The 15,514-nt window shown below is 39.2% G+C and overlaps 1 non-coding gene across 1 annotated transcript; it reads right to left on the bottom strand.

Moving 5' to 3' along the window:
- Nucleotides 1-7,507: 7,507 nt before the first annotated feature.
- Nucleotides 7,508-7,613, bottom strand: LOC122044671. Its single transcript, XR_006129695.1, has one exon. It is a non-coding gene; the product is annotated as a small nucleolar RNA R71 (small nucleolar RNA).
- Nucleotides 7,614-15,514: the final 7,901 nt, after the last annotated feature.

Here is a 15,514-nt window from a genome sequence, read left to right as displayed (position 1 = left end):
CTATTTAAAAGTATTTGGCTGTAAAGTATTCATTTTAAACACCAAAGACTATTTAGGAAAATTTACATAAAAAATAATCCCAGGAATATTTTTAGAATACTCAACAACTAGTAGGGTATATAGGGTTTACAACAAAAATACCCTAAAAGTTGAAGAAACTACAAATGTAATTTTTGATGAAGATTACTTACCTAATGTAGTAAATGAAAATATCAACCCAAGAAATTTAGAAGATGATGAAGAAATTCCACTTGAACCTAGTGAATTACAAGAACCAGTTACTGTACCAACTATAAGAACAACAAGAACAAATACTAATCACCCATCTGACCAAATTTTGGGTGATCCAACTCTAGGAGTCAGAATCAGGTCATCCTATAGGAACCTAAGCCAAATAGCTCTGATTTCCAAAACTGAACCCAAAAATATAGACGAAGCTCTACCTGACCCAGACTGGACACTAGCAATGCAAGAGGAATTAGCCCAATTTGAAAAAAATCAAGTCTGGGAATTAGTACCTAAACCCATTAACAAGACCATAATTGACACTAAATGGGTTTTTAGGAATAAGTTAACTAATCAGGGTGAAATAGTTAGAAACAAAGCAAGGTTAGTAGCTAAAGGGTTCAACCAAGTAGAAGGGTTAGACTATGATGATGTTGGATCGAGACCGCGCTAGAGGGGGGGGTGAATAGCGCTTGCAGCTAAATCGTTCGATTATCGGAATCGTAAAATTATCGGAGTAATTAAAACCTCGTTCAGAAATTAATGCAGCGGAAATGAAATAGAGAAACACACACAGAAGAACACGGAGGATTTACTTCGTTCGGAGCCTAAGGCGACTCCTACTCGAAGGCCCGCGATCCTTGATCGCTTCCGGTGGGAAACAACTATAAGCTCGATAAGAATTACAAATTACAATGAAAGTATTGAAATAACTTTGTACCGACAACTTTAAGAAAGAAGAAAATTGGAGCTCCGAGTCGTCGGAATGTCGCAGCAGCACTTCGGAATGACTTTGTTAGCAGCACGTTGAAGAGGGAAATCCTGGAACTTGATTCCTTGAAGTGCTGGTCGAAACCCCCTTATAAAGGGTGTTCAAGGCGCCTTGAAGGGTGTTCAAGGCGCCTCCATGCTGCCGAGTCTTCCACGTGGATCAAACTTGATCTAGTCGAACTTCATCCCTTTAAGGCGCCTTATAACCTGCTCAAGGCGCCTTCCAAGGCGCCTTATACCCCCATGAAGGCGCCTCCAATGAAGCTTCGCAGCCAGGTCAGCTTTTGCACCCGAGGCACCTCCAAGCTCCATGGAGGCGCCTCGGACACTGTTCATCCGAGGCTTTAGGTTGCTCCTTTGCACCTGCAAGATACGTTAGTCCCAAACACTATCCTGCAACACAAAGTTAGCACAATAAATATGATAAATGAAGTATAGACAGTCTCCGAACTGTCCGAGTCTGACTTCGGGTTTCCAACTGGAAACCCTAGGTCGACCCAATGCCTACTGTTCCCTCTACGGGGAACGTGTCCTCACCTACTCCACTCAGGAGATTTACCTATTGCCAGTGCGATCCTCCAAATCGACTGGACTTTTGCTCAGCACTCGACGCTTCCGAACTTTCTGCTGGACATCCGCTTCCCGGCTAGTCCAGTTTTTCACCTGGTTCGCGACACCAGGACTTTCCACTTAGGGTTACCACCTCCTAGGACTTTTGCCTGAAGCCATCGACTTGCCAAGACTTTCCGCATAGGGTTACCACCCCCTATGACCTAGGGTTACCACCCCCTAGGGTTTTCACCTTTGCCTAACCGCAGTTAGGACTTTCCTGAAACACTCATTCAACATGTTAGATAGCAACAAGACTTAACTTTGAACCCTTTGCCATTATCAAAACTTGGGTTTGATCGTCGGATGCTTTCCGCACCAACAGATGAGACCTATGCTCCTGTAGCTAGACTTGAATCCATTAGGATGCTTTTGACCTATGCAACACATAAAGGATTCAAGATTTATCAAATGGATGTAAAATCCACTTTCTTAAACGGATTTATCAAAGAAGAGGTATATGTAGGTTAACCCCCAGGATTTGAGGACTTAGAATATCCAAATCATATCTTTAGGCTAAAAAGGGCCCTATATGAACTAAAATAAGCACATAGGGCTTGGTATAAATAGTTGTCTAATTATCTAATATCAAAAGGGTTCAACCAAGGTCAAATAGATCCAACCCTCTTTGTAAAAACCTTAGAAAAAGATATTTTTATAGCCCAAATATACGTAGATGATATAATTTTTGGATCAACCAACTCTAAATTTTTAAAAGAATTTACCAAATTAATGGAAAATGAATTTGAAATGAGCCTGGTAGGGGAACTTAACTTTTTCTTAGACTTACAAATTAAGCAAACTAAAGATGGAATCTACATTTATCAAACTAAATATGCTAAGGAATTAGTTAGAAAATTTAGAATGGAAAACTCAAAAAATATTAATACACCAATGGCTACTAATATTAAAATAGACTCAGACTTGGAAAGTAAACCAGTAGACTTGAAATACTATCGAAATGCGATAGGGAGTCTACTGTAACTAACTACGAGCCGACCAGATATTCTTTTTGCAGTAGATATGTGTACAAGACACCAATCTTGTGTAAAAGAGTCTCACTTAACCTTTGTCAAAAGAATACTTAGGTATATTAAGGGAACTTTAAATGTAGGACTCTGGTACCCTAGGTCTTGCACCTTTGACCTAACTGATTATTCTGACTCAAACTATGTCGGGTGCAAGTTAGATAGAAAGAGCACAAGTGACAGCTGTCAATTTCTAGGTCAATGCCTAGTAAGTTAGTCAAGCAGAAAGCAACACTGTGTTGCTTTATCTACCACTGGGTTGAATACATAGCGCTAAGAGAATGTGCATCTCAATTATTATGGATGATGCACACCCTAAAAGACTATCAACTAGAATATCATAATACTAAAATTTCAATTGATAACATAAGTTCAATTAATCTAACCAAAAACCCAATTCATCATTCAAGAACTAAATATATAGAAGTAAAGCACCATTTTGTAAGGGATCATGTAGCTAGGGGTAACATTATACTTAACTATACTGAGTCAAAATCAAACCTAGCTGACATATTCACAAAGCTCTTACTTGAACTTGAGTTCAGTTCACTTAGAAGACAAATAGGGATGTGTATAGCAGAATAGAACTTAATTTCTATTTACTATATTTTTTAACTTATTTTTAAAATTGGTTTTAAAATCTTAGGAAAAATATTTTTTTTTTCAAAATTCCCCTCTTATTAGTTTTTCAAAAATCTGGCTTAGCCTAGGAACTTACCCCCTAGAAATCATGTACTCCTAGTTTTAACCAGAGCATCTCACAAGCACCCTAGGATTAACTTGCTTGTGTTTAAAAAATACTTAGAATAGTGTAAGATGCATAGGGTACTGCCTAGACTTTAGTATGCTTATGTCTGTACATCGACATAAATCTGGGCATAAAATACCAAATAACAGTAATCAAGTTAAGTTATCCAGACTTCGTTATATATAACTGGATCACTAACTTAACTTGACTAATCAAGTGAAAACTGTTGTCCTCTAGGTAAACAGCTAGTAGCTAATGGTTAGACATGTAGCCAAGAAAATTAAGTATTAAGTGATATTTTTTTACTCATGATTGGACTATAGAACTTTCTGAATGTTTTTTTGAGAGTGGTCTTAGCTAAAATTATTTAAATCAAATTTTTTTCCTTTCTAGATGATTTTTTTTTACTTTAAAGTTTTATCATCTATCTTTACAAACTTTTTAGAATCTATTTCTAAAATTAAGACTTTAAGTTCACCAAAGAAAATTCCCTCCAAAAAGCTAAGTGCTCTTGCAAAATCTTTTCAAATTCATTTTTCAAAGAAATTAACTAAGTACTGTTCAAAATGTTTTTCAAAATTTAACTAAGTATTTTTCAAAAGATTTTTAATCTAGTTAAGTGCTCTTGCAAAATCTTTTCAGATTTATTTTTCAAAGAAATTAACTAACTACTGTTCAATTTTTTTTTCAAAATTTAACTAAATATTTTTCAAAAGCATTTTAATCTGGCTAAGTACTTCAAAATTTAACTAAGTATTTTTCAAAAGCTTTTTTATGGCTAAGTATTGTTTTTCAAATTTGGCTAAGCTTTTCAAAATTATCTAAGTACTATTCAAAAAAACATTTTTATATAAACTTTTGATTTCACTTAGCTAAAAGTGTTACAAAGAAATTTATTCTAAAATGCTAAGTGTTATCAAAATATTTCTAATTCTCTGTTTAGACATTCTAAAAAGATAAATTATCTCTCAAAAGAAGTTACTCTTAGTTAAGGCTATTGATCAGTCTCCTAGATTTTTTTTTCTCTTTTTGCTTATTTTGATATATGGCAAAGGGGGAGGGTAATTGAAAATTCAAATTAAGTTCTTATTAAGGGAGAGTCTTTGCAAGCAGCTATTAAGGGGGAGCTTTGTATTAAATTTGTGTTTGTGCTATTTTTCAGTTATACTTGCACTGTTATATGTACAACACTTCTTTAGTGTGTCTTTTTACTTAACTTTAAATTTTAGTTGCCATAATCAAAAAGGGGGAGATTGTTAGTGTGGGAAGCATCCGATGATCGAACCCAAGTTTTGATAATGACAAAGGATTCAAAGTTAAGATTATGTGTTATCTAACAAGCGTGAATGAGATTTTTCAGGAAAGTCCTAACTGTGGTTAGGCAGGAGGAAACCCCTAGGGGGTGATAACCCTAGGTCTTAGGGGGTGGTAACCCTAGGAGAAGGAAAATCCTAAGGGGGGGGGGGGGGGGGGGAAACCTTAGGTCATAGGGGGTGGTAACCCTAGGTGAAGGAAATCCTAAGGGGGGTAACCTTAGGTCCTAGGGTGTGGTAACCCTAGGTGGCGAAAACCCCTAGGGGTGGTAACCCTAGGTCTTAAGGGGTGGTACCCCTAGGAGAAAAGTCCAGTCAGTTTGGAGGGTCGGACTGGCATCAAGTATGCTCTCTTGAGTGGAGTAGGTGAGGACGTGTTCCCCGGAAGAGGGAACAGTAGGCGTCGGTTCGACCTAGGGTTTCGGGTCGGAAATCCGAAGTCAGAATCGGACAGCCCGGTGACTGTCAAACATTTATAATTATGTTATTATTATGTGCTAATTTTGTCTTGCAGGATATGTGTTTGTTTTTTAGACTAACATGTTTTGCAGGGTCAAAATAACAAAGTTTACCTCGGATGAATAATACCCGAGGCGCCCTTCGTGGAGCTAGGAGGCACCTCGGGTGCAAGGCAAAGGAGCTGGAGGTGCCTCCATGGGACTTGGAGGTGCCCTGGATGTTGGCTTGGAGGCGCCTCAGAGTGACGATGGAGGGGCCCTCAGGTGGATAAACGGCAGCGACCCGAAGCTCATCACAACGCAGAAAGTGGGATAAGCTTTCATGTTTGAGGCACCTCCATGAGGGGTTTGAGGCACCTCCAGCAGTCTATTTAAAAAGATCTCAACTAGCACCTCAAAGAATCAACTCTCAAGCGATCAATCTTCTTCGTGCTGCTTAATAGACAATCCAGAAAAGTTGTATCAAGTCCCCCACGACCAGGAGCCTCAAACTTAGTTTTATTGTTGTCAGTATAAGTTTTATTACAGTTTTTAATTATACTTAATTTGTAATACTTTTTTGAAATTATAGTTGTTGCCCAACGTAAACGCTCAACGAGCATGGGCCTTGGAGTAGGAGTCACCCAAGGCTCCGAACCAAGTAAATCTTGGTGTCCTTGTGTCTTGCTTTTATTTTCTATTCTGCTGCTTTACTCTCGTAGAGTTTTTCGAATCCGAAATGTGTGAAAGCCACGAGCACTATTCCCACCCCCTATAGTGCTTCTCGATCCAACACTTCGTCCCTCTCATCGGGAAAGGGTTCTCCCCTTCTGGGGAAACCCTAGAGCTTCATCCACCGCCGTCCCTTGACGTTTCGTCCATCTCCAGAGCAAGGAGGCATCCCCAAGACATCGAAAACCTCGGCAAGCATCTCTTCTTCCCCTTCTTCTCACATCAAGGGTTGTAAGTATGCTTTACTTTATATTTTCGGATTGTTCTTCCCTCATAATGGAGTAGATCTCCTTTTCTATGGATGTAGGGAGTAGTTTTGGATAGAGTTTGATGTAAGACTCATGTTTATGCCTTTACTTATTGAATGATTTTGCTTGCTTTGTTTCTATTTGATATGCATGAGACTTACTGAGATTATCTCTTCATATTGATTGATTATGTAGGAATTGCTAATTTCGTAAAGAGAGGATCTTATATCATACACCCGAGGGGCCCTAGTGATAGGGGTAACCTATTCACGGACATCTAGGATACTCCCTTGAAAGGAGAGGCAACTTCTCCATAAGGAAGTAAAAGACCAAACTAAACCCTTATCTCTATCCTTAATGATACCAATTGGATTTCCATTCTTGTGATCTACTGAGGTGCCCTAGTGACAGGGGTTAACCGTAACAGGATTTCACAGGGATCTTCTCCGTTTAGTGCTTAAGGATAGCAGCTTTAACTTCCGGCGAATGCATGTTGATTGACAATGAGGAAAAGATAGAACATGATACATCAGGTTCCACCACAATGAAACCGAAATCCTAGAATCCATTTCCCAAAGCTCAATTCCCTCCAAGATCGATTCTCTCATCTTTCTCTTACTCTCTTCAATTACTCTCGTTAGTTTGCAAATGCCAAAGCCAACTTTCGACCATCTAGATAACTTACTTTGTGACATCTCTAGTGCTTAATCAAAAGTCCTTGTGGTTCGACAATCTATTTATTACTAATAACGAATCCATGTACTTGCGGAATCATAACAAGTTTTTGGCGTCATTACCGAGGACTGTTTTCGATTAACATTAGTTGATTAGCATATGAGTTACCCTAGACATTTTTCTTTTTCCTTTGCATTTTCTTTCTTGTTTTCATTATGCACTTTCTTTCTTGCAATTTAAATTCTACATTTTCTTTCTTGCTTTTCATATAGCATTTTATTTCTTATCTTTAATTCTTCATTTTTGTTCTTTTTTCATAATTTTTTTTAGATACCATGAGCACTAACATGTCAAGCAGGTCCTTAAGCGATTTCTCTGCACCCATTTCTGCAAGATTTTTATCTCCCATTGTGCAGCCTCATATTGAAGCAGAAAGTTTCCAACTAGACCCAGAGTTAATTTTCATGATACAAGGTCATAAATTTGGAGGAGAAATATCAGAAAGTCCTTATCTACATCTTGAGACATTTCTAGAACTTTGTGATATAGTGAATTGTGAAGGAGTGTCAGTAGATGCAGTTTGATTGATAGCATTTCCTTTCAGTATCAAGGATAGAGCAAGGACTTGGTTATATTCGCTCCATCCTCAAAGCATCACAAGTTGAAAAACAATTGGAGAAGCAATTTCTGGATCATTATTTCCCTCCAAGTAGAATAATTTATATGAGGAATTACATCACAAATTTTGCTCAGGCATATGGAGAATCATTATTTGAAATATGAAATAGATTCAAGAGTCTACAAAGGTAGTGTCCTCATCATGGTTTGGAAAAATGGCTGACCCTGCACATATTCTATAGGAAAATTTCTTTCTCAAATAAGTGTTTGTTAGATTCATCAGTTGGAGGTTCTTTTATGGACAAGAGTGTAGATGAAGCAAATATGTTAATTGATCATGTGGCATTGAACCTCCATGAATGGTTGAACAAAAGTTAGATGGAATCTCCCTCAGAAATTCAAGAAGTACAAGCCATATATACAAGAGAGCCTATCAAACAAAATACAATTCAACCATCCAAGAGTTTTGAATTCCACAAGTCACAGAATGAGGAGTTCAAACATTTGGGGGCAAAGATTGATAGGATTGTTCAAAATAGTTCAAACAAGGTCCTCCTCCTACACAGACAGTGTCTAGTGAACAGTGTAATAATTTTAAGTTGAGAAGTGGCAAGAATCATGAAGAACTACTGAAGAAGGATTTGTTTAGAATTGAGGAGAAGGACAATAGAAGACCTCAAGAACTCAATTTCATTACTCCAGGAAGTTCCCCAAGGCCACAAGTACCTTTTGTTAGCTAGAGCCCTAGAGCCAATCATTTGATGATTGTATTATGGACTTATTGTATCATATTCTTATATTAATAAAGGCATTTGTTTGGTTATTATACTTACTTGTATTGGTGCCAAATAAACTAAGTATAATAACGTCCTTGAGTAGAAGGTTCTTACCTATATCAATCGATTGGTTGAATCGATAGTGAGATGATATAGGGAACACTACTCTAAATCATTCCTAGTCGAGTATTAACATTCACGGACAATGTTAATGCAATAAGACTAGCATGTAGGTCAACTCGATGACTTGATCTCACAAGTCATGGATATGGAGATATCAAGTTGACACATGGGTATGCATTGGAGAATGTATACTGAATGACCTGCCATGAGAAAGTATCATGGATCGTTATATGAGTGTCATATACTTTCTCATGTGACTATTAGTATGACTATTGGTCCTTAGACCTGAAGTTGCCATGGTTCCCTACATAAGGAGTTATGTACTTTAGTTTCGTCAAACGTCACCCGTAACTGGGTGGACTATAAAGATGATTACTGGGTATGTAACAAATTATGCGGAGGGATGTGAGTGATGTAGATGAGATCTATCTCTCCTATATGACGGGAGTGACATCGGTATTCTTGATAAAGTGAGACCACGAAGTGCATGGCCATGCCCAAATGAGTCAATATAGGATATTGAGCTCATTTGATTTAGTGAGTCTACTTGGAGTTCAGGATTTAGATTGATCAGAGGATGACACGGTCTATGCCTCACATTGATCAATCTAGATGTCTAGGATAGAAGGACACTTGTCATATATTGTGAGGAGTCGCAATTAGTAGTCACAAGGTGATGTTGGATTTCAACATTCTTGTAACTTGGGTAGTAATGATGTATTGCTAGATACCGTTAATTACTTATGCTTCTAAATGAGTTTAGGGGCATTGCCAATGTTGCAAGAACCTATTGGGTCACACACAAAGAACAAGTGGATGGAGATTAGGTTCATATGATGAACCAAGAGAATTAGATTCATTTGATGAATCAAATTGGATTAAGAGTAATCCAAATTGGGCTAATTGGGTTGGACTCAAGTTGATTCATGTATTCAATGAGTCTAATTTAGATTATGACTCATTAAATCAACCTAATTTAATGAATTAGATTCATTATATTAAGTTGGCTTGAATCAAATGGTTAGATTAGATCAACCATAGAAGAGATTTGGTCAAGTTTGACTTGACTTGAGAGGAAGAGGAAGAGTCAAGTTTGACTTGACTAATTGTCAAATCATTAGTGAGATGGCAAGATGTGAACCAATGATGATGCTCCACATCATCAAAGTGTGTCACCTCATGGGAGTTACAATTCCATTCTCTTTAATGGCTACATTAATTGTGAATGGGGGTTACACTTCATGAGTGGCCGACCACTTTAGTATTGGAATGAAAATTGATTTTCATTCAAGTGCTCATTCACTTCATCTCCTTCCTCTAGCCATTCTCTTCTCCCTCTCCTCTTTCTTGGCCATGAGTTTCAAGGAAGAAACAAGGTGAGTGGTTTTGAGTTTCATGAAAGAAAATTAGAGTGATTGTCACATAGAAGAAGAAGAAGAGTGTTTTTGTATTTCATCTTCTCTATTTTTCTTTCCAATCCCATCCGAGAGCCCTAGAAAGTGCTAGCACACTTGTGGTGCTCTCTTCTCCATCCTTGTGTGTTAGAGAAACACCTTGTTCGTGTGGATACTACTAGAGAGTTGTCTACGTTGACAACTTCGAGATCCAGCGTACCTTGGACTTGCGGGATTTGCGAGGGCACGCATCGAAGGTATAAAATATTTTTCCTTTGTAGATCTACTGTAGATCATAGTTTGAAACTTGTACTCATATTTTTGAAATCTATTCTTCGCACGAGAGCCAGTGGCATGGGTGATTCGGTTTCCGCGACGCGAAAAGCGGTTTTCGCGGCCTGAAAAACCCAACAGTGGTATCAGAGCCAAGTGCGAAGCGAGTACGAGTTTAGATTCGTATTTTTATGAAAAATATAGATCTGTAAAATTTCTGTAAATTCATTTTTTTATAGTTTTTATGGGTAATTTTCTCGTAGAAGCGAAGCACAAGTGTTTCGGCGCTTGTAGGCTTCCGCTACCGGGAAGATTTTTCCAAAACGGCCAAGTTTTGCCCCAAAACCTTTTGGGACAGCGGGCTAAGGTGCTGTTAGATCGCAATGGAACCCTCGCGATGGTTAGATCGCGGGTAGGGGCGCTGTCCCTGGCCCCGCAAGGGGATTCGTTCCGCGATTGCGCCCGAAAACCGCTAAACGGAACCGCTGGGAAATTGTACTCGTAAAAATTGTAAAAATTATAGAAAAAATTACAGAAAATTATAGAAATATATAATTTTGAATTATATATTATTTTTGTGATAGTCATGGCCCAAAGACCCAATTTGATTGGATAATTCGTGTTGTAATTCATAATACGGCCTGCGTGTCGTGATGTGATGTGCGTGTTATATTTTTATTTTTCGCGACCTGCGCGTCGTGCCTTTCTTTTTATTCTTATTGTAAATTAGATTTAGACTCGAATGTAACTCGAGTTTCAAAATTGTAATGTATAAAATTGGAGCTGTGGAAGGTCCACTCGAGACGGAGTTACGAGGAGGGCGCGCGCAACACAAAGTGGTCAAAGGACGGAGCTTGAGAAGCTGTTAACCTTAGGTTGACCATCCGATCTTCTCATTGGCTTGAGAAGATCGTAGTAGGGCCATTACATAATCACAAAATTATTAATTAATTGTTTTTGTGTGTATGTGATGCATGCTAGTTAATTAAGTAATTAATTAGTGCCTTACGATTAGATTAGATCTAAGTCGTGCACATGATGCACCCTTCGATTAGATTAGATCTATCGAGTATATGATATGCATCATCGTTTAGATTAGATCTAAATCACGTCAACTCATAATGCCTACCATGCCGTGATACCTACCACTACCTCGATCGCATGTTGTTGTTGAATCTGCCAAAGCAGAGCAACATATACTATCTTAGTAGGGTACGGAGGGACAATCTTGGTCCCGCCTATCAACGCATGGGTGAGTACAACTCAATTAGATTGAGTATTCCTAGTTAACTCGGTTGGATCGAGTATAACTATAGGCATTCTTTCAACGGTTGGAAAGATAGGTCAAAATCACATATATATTAACTCTCGGGCGTATTAGCCAAAGCTAACTCGAGTTTTAATATAAATACGGATATTGATCCTATAAACAAGAGTTGCATAGAGATGTAATTAGTAATCGTTACCTACCGATCATACTAAGTCTTGGGCGTATTAGCCAAAGCTAACTCAAGGGTTAGTATGATGTGGATCTTGTCCCACATGAATTATAGAATTCAATGGGAGCATCATTTAGTTAAAGACCTAATTAAATGATTAAGAATATGATATTTATTTCTGTATTTATTTCTGTTGTAGATTACCATGATGTCAAATACGAACACCTTCTCCCTGCGATCTGTCCTTGAGAAGGACAAGCTCAACGGAGCAAACTTCTTGGACTGGTACAGGAACCTGAGAATAGTTCTCACCCAAGAACGTAAACTGTACGTTCTGGAGCAGCCCATTCCGGAGGCTCCTCCTGCCACTGCCACGCGAGAATACCGAGATGCTTACAAGAAGCATCAAGATGACGCATTAGATGTGTCATGTCTTATGCTCGCGACCATGAACTCTGAGCTTCAGAAGCAACATGAGTTGATGGGCGCTTACGATATGGTTGAACATCTTTGTCACCTATATCAAGGACAAGCAAGGCACTGGAAGAGGAACTCCAAAGAATACCTAGAAGACCTTAAGAAGAAGAGAAATAAGATTTCTACTTCAGGTATACATGTTATAGAAGTCAACCTCTCTATTTCATCATCGTGGGTATTAGATACCGGATGTGCTTCGCACATTTATACTAATGTACAAGCGCTGAGAAATAGCAGGGCACTGACGAAGGGTGAGGTGGACCTACGAGTAGGCAATGGAGCACGGGTTGCTGCTATTGTTGTAGGAACTTACTATCTATCTCTACCTTCTGGGCTTGTACTAGAATTAGATGATTGTTGTTATGTGCTTGCCTTAACTAAGAACATAATTTCAGTTTCTTGTTTGGACAAGAAAGGATTTTCGTTTACAATAAAGAACAAATGTTGTTCCATCTATTTAAACGATATGTTCTATTGTAGTGCACCTTTGATAAACAGACTCTATATTCTAGACCTTGAGAGCCCTATCTATAACATAAATACCAAGTGGTTCAAGTCAAATGACCTGAACCAAACCTACCTCTGGCACTGTCGCTTAGGTCATATAAATGACAAGCGCTTATCCCAGCTCCATAAGGATGGTTTGTTGGACTCATTTGATTTTGAATCATATGAGATATGCGAGTCATGTCTACGAGGCAAGATGACCAAGACTCCCTTTAGTGGGCATAGCGAGAGAGCAACTGATTTGTTAGGACTCATACATAATGATATATGTGGCCCTTTCAATGTTGCTGCTAGAGGCGGTTATAGATACTTCATCATATTTACTGATGACTTCAGTAGATATGGTTATGTGTACTTGATGACATATAAGTCTGAATCTTTTGAAAAGTTCAAAGAATTCAAGAATGAAGTACAGAACCAGCTTGGCAAGAGTATTAAGATATTTCGATCAGATCGAGGTGGAGAATACCTTAGCCATGAGTTTCATGACTATCTAGCAGAGTGTGGGATCTTATCCCAACTCACTCCTCCTGGAACACCACAGTGGAATGGTGTATCTGAAAGGAGGAATCATACCCTATTAGATATGGTACGATCTATGATGAGTCACACAGATCTTCTGACATTCCTTTGGGGCTATGCTCTAGACACGGCAGCTTTTAGACTCAACCGAGTTCCATCAAAGGTTGTGATAAAGACACCATATAGGATATGGACTGGGAGAGATGCCCAGGTGTCTTTCATGAGGATTTGGGGTTGTGAGGCTTACGTTCGACGTCAAGTCTCAGACAAGTTAGGACCCAAATCTGACAAGTGCTATTTTATTAGATATCCCAAGGAAACTAAGGGATATTACTTCTACATTCCCAGTCAACACAAGGTAGTTGTGGCAAAGACTGGGGGCTTTCTAGAAAGGGACTTTGCTTCTTGAAAGACTAGTGGGAGCACGTTCGATCTTGAAGAAGTTCAAGATGTGAACAATAGCATTGAACCCGTGATGGAAGTTGAACTGGAACCACAAAGTGTTGTGGATGATGTTGTTCCACAAAGAGTTGAGGAACAACAACCAGTTCAAGTAGACATACCTCTTCGCAGGTCTGATAGGGTACGTCGTCAGCCTGAGAGATACTCATTTCTCTTATCTGACCAATGATGACATTGTGCTCATAGATGATGAGCCTACCACATATCAGGAAGCTGTGATGAGACCAGATTCCGAGAAATGGCTAGAGGCCATGAGATCCGAAATGGAATCCATGTATACCAACCAAGTATGGACTTTGGTTGATCCGCCTGAAGGGGTAAAACCCATTGGGTGTAAGTGGGTCTTTAAGAGAAAGACTGACATGGATGGACTTATCTATAAGGGTCGCTTGGTAGCTAAAGGTTTCAAGCAGATTCATGGTATTGACTATGATGAAAATTTTTCTCCAGTAGCGATGTTTAAGTCCATTCAGATCATACTTGCTATTGCAGCCTACCATGACTATGAGATATGGCAGATGGATGTCAAAACCGCGTTTCTGAATGGAAACCTACTTGAGGATGTGTACATGACACAACCTGAGGGTTTTGTAGATCCACAGCATACTAGCAGAGTATGCATGCTGCATAGGTCCATTTATGGACTAAAGCAAGCTTCTCGGAGCTGGAATCTTCGATTCGATGATAAAATCAAACAGTTTGGTTTCATCAAGAACGAAGATGAACCTTGTGTCTACAAGAAGGTTGTAGGGGGCATAGTTGTCTTCCTCATATTGTATGTGGATGACATACTACTCATTGGGAAGGACATCCCTATGCTTCAATCTGTCAAGACATGGCTAGGGAGTTGCTTCTCAATGAAGGACTTAGGTGAGGCATCCTACATTCTAGGGATACAGATTTATAGAGAAAGATCTAAGAGATTGCTTGGCCTAAGTCAGAGTACATACATTGACAAGGTACTCCTTCGGTTTGCCATGCAGAACTCCAAGAAGGGATTTCTGCCGATGTCACATGGCGTGAGTCTTTCGAAGACTCAAGGTCCCTCTTCTAGGGAGGAGAGAGACCGCATGGATCAGATCACTTATGCCTCAGCCATAGGATCGATCATGTACGCCATGCTATGTACTCGACCTGATGTCTCATATGATTTGAGCATGACGAGCAGATACCAGTCAGATCCAGGTGAAAGTCACTGGATAGCGGTCAAGAATATTCTTAAGTACTTAAGAAGGACTAAAGAATATTTCTTGATATATGGAGGCAATGATGAGCTAGCTGTAAAGGGTTACAATGATGCTAGCTTCCAGACCGACCAGGATGACTATAGATCGCAGTCGGGGTTCGTGTTTTGCATTAATGGTGGTGCTGTGAGATGGAAGAATTCGAAGCAGGACACAGTAGCTGATTCTACGACAGAGGCCGAGTATATTGCTGCATCAGAGGCAGCAAAGGAGGCAGTTTGGATTCACAAGTTCATCACTGAACTTGGGGTGGTTCCTAGCATTGCTGACCCTATTGAGCTCTATTGTAACAACAATGGAGCTATAGCACAGGCGAAGGAACCTCGCTCACACCAGCGGACCAAACACATACTACGGCGCTTCCATCTCATTCGAGAAATCATCGAGAGAGGAGATGTGAAGATTTACAGAGTACCTACAGAGGCTAACATCGCAGATCCCTTGACCAAGGCTTTGGCACAGAGGAAGCATGATGGTCACACTAGGTCATTGGGGCTTAGAGCCTACACTGATTGGCACTAGTGCTAGTGGGAGATTGTTAGCTAGAGTCCTAGAGCCAATCATTTGATGATTGTATTATGGACTTATTGTATCATATTCTTATATTAATAAAGACATTTGTTTGGTTATTATACTTACTTGTATTGGTGCCAAATAAACTAAGTATAATAACGTCCTTGAGTAGAAGGTTCTTACCTATATCAATCGATTGGTTGAATCGATAGAAAGATGATATAGGGAACACTACTCTAAATTATTCCTAGTCGAGTATTAACATTCAGGGACAATGTTAATGCAATAAGACTAGCATGTAGGTCAACTCGATGACTTGATCTCACAAGTCATGGATATGGAGATATCAAGTTGACACATGGGTATGCATTGGAGAATGT

Source organism: Zingiber officinale, chromosome 2A (genome assembly GCF_018446385.1).
Source record: "Zingiber officinale cultivar Zhangliang chromosome 2A, Zo_v1.1, whole genome shotgun sequence".
NCBI classification, from domain to species: domain Eukaryota; kingdom Viridiplantae; phylum Streptophyta; class Magnoliopsida; order Zingiberales; family Zingiberaceae; genus Zingiber; species Zingiber officinale.
The sequence above is the reverse complement of the archived record's forward strand: the minus strand, read 5'-3'. Positions and strand labels throughout refer to the sequence as shown.